The sequence below is a fragment of the Acinonyx jubatus genome, chromosome A2, assembly GCF_027475565.1.
Source record: "Acinonyx jubatus isolate Ajub_Pintada_27869175 chromosome A2, VMU_Ajub_asm_v1.0, whole genome shotgun sequence".
Taxonomy (NCBI): domain Eukaryota; kingdom Metazoa; phylum Chordata; class Mammalia; order Carnivora; family Felidae; genus Acinonyx; species Acinonyx jubatus.
The window spans coordinates 70,362,991-70,365,368 of NC_069383.1; positions in this window are offsets into that span (position 1 = coordinate 70,362,991).

Below are 2,378 nucleotides of genomic sequence, written 5' to 3' on the forward strand. Positions count from 1 at the left end.
CACAGACGCATTAGAATATGTGGCAGTTCTGGGGCACCTGGGTGGCTCAGTCAGTTAAGTTTCCAACTCTTGATCTCAGCTCAGGTCATTTTCTCATAGTTCATGAGTTCAAACTTCATGACTCTCTCTCTCTCTGTCTCTCTCTTTCTCTCTGACCCTTTCCTGCTTGTGTTTTCTCTCTCTCTCTTTCTCTCTCAAAATACATATATAAACTTAAAGAAAAAAAAGACAATGTGGCAGTTCTGAGCAATGGAAGCATTTCAGCATGGTTGGATTGTGGAGTGGGGATGGGCAGAGGGGAGGACAGAGGACAGAGCTAGAGATGAGATTGGTGGATTTGGCAGGAACCAGATCAAAAAAGCACCTTTAAGCTGTATTCTGGTGTTTATGTTTTTTAAACTGTGCCATGGGGAGTGTTTGGATGATTTTTAAACAGAGAAATTATGTAATGAGAGAGTGTTTCTAAAAAGATGGTTCCGGCTGCAGTGCAGAGAAAATGATTAGGGGGGAACCAGTGGAGACAGAGGAGCTAGTAAGGAGGCTTCAACAGTAATTCTGCCAGAAGACAATGGTGGTTAGTACCAAAGTGCCGTTAGAGTTGGAAGTAGTCTGATGCTTGGTAGGGGGGAGCATTGCCAGGTGTCTGGCCTCAGCAACTGACTGCCTGGAGGCATAGTCCCTCGAGCTGGGAAACATTTGAGGGGAAGACTTGAGGTGAAGGAGGGGAGGCTACAGAGGCCAAATCTGGGCATGTCAGTGTTGGGTGATTATGGACTACCCAAATGGATAGTTTTCATAGATGATTAGGTGGATAGGCCTGGAGTCCAAAACTTATACTTGGCCAGGGTTTATGGACAAAGGAGTCAAAGACATTAGATTACTAATGTCATGGGAGTGGGTGAAATCCCCCAGGTTGTATGTGTGTGTGGAAGTGGACAATAGTAAAAGCCAGAACAAAACCCTGAAGAGGTCCAGCCTGTGAGCAATGGACAGAAGGGGAAAATGGATAAAGGTGACTGAGAAGGAACAGTCACATAAATGATGGAGGAAAACCACAGTGTCTCCATCACAGAAGGCAAGGAAACAGGTTGCTTGGGAGAGAAGAGTATAGATTTTTGGGTGTTGAAGTTTCATATGTTACTGACAGGTCAAGTAAAAGCTAAAAAGATTACATAGATTAGCAACTTGGAGGTCACCGGTGATCTTGGTGAGGTGGTTTCAATGGAATGGAATCCAGCTATGAGAAGGTGGAAGAATGAGGTGAGAAACACATCTAGGGTAGAATTTAAGATATATAAGGAGTATAATATGAATTGGGAGAGAGTTGGAGTATAGTTTAAGGATGATGTTAAGATTCATATGGAAGAGAATTATGTATGTTAGAATAAGACCATCTGAATGTTTAATCTTAACAGATGTTTTAACTTAAGCCCCACTTTAAAGACTTCCACTGAAATGCTCTTCTCCTCCTTTAGATTTCCTACATTATACCCCTCCTCATTTGCATTTTGCATTAAGTGCTTATAGATTTTTTTTACCTTCATAGTGAATGAGCATTCTTTTTTTTGGGAGTTCTCTTTAAAATGTGTAGACAGAGTCAATTTATCTCATAGTTTATGAATCCTAATTTAATCTGGGGAATTAATCTGGGACTCAGTACCCCATTTTTCAAGTTTAGAAATATGAAATAGATACTCATTTCTTTACTTCTGCATGACTCTGAGTGTCCTTGTGTACAGGTTGTATGGACAGGTTTGTTTTGTGTTATCTTGTTATTGTCTGTTCTAAGGGTGATAATTCCAGAGATTCTATTGGGCATACAAATCTCAGCTTTCAATTAAGTCCACCTCTTTCTTTGAGAAGATGCTGATTACATTTCTTCAGCTAGTTCCAAATTCATCCTTAGATTGAAAAGCACCAGAATGCTGATGCATTCCAAAAGTCCACTCTGGCTTATTAGAACTTTGGTTGGCTTGGTTTCCAGACTCATATTTTCCAATTCTTTTCAAGTAGCTGGACGAAATGAGGAGACTTTTACTTTAGTTGCAAGAAAGATTCTGGGTGTTGGTAATTGATTGATTCACCCGTTAAGTTGAATCAAGATACATTCTCTTTGGTTCCTACATTGCATATAGAAAAAGAGTTATAAAGACTTACTTATACATGATACCATATTTAGAATTTATGTAATTTATATTTCATCTTTTAAAAATAACTAGTGAATTAAGTTAATGGTATTACTGACGAATTCTTTAGAATTTAAAATTTGATCTTGACCTTTGAAATTCTCTATTTGCATGGACAATCTTGCAGTTAGTTAATGAGCCATCATAACTACCTATTATATTGTGTGCTAAGTACTATGCTAGGAATTTGAC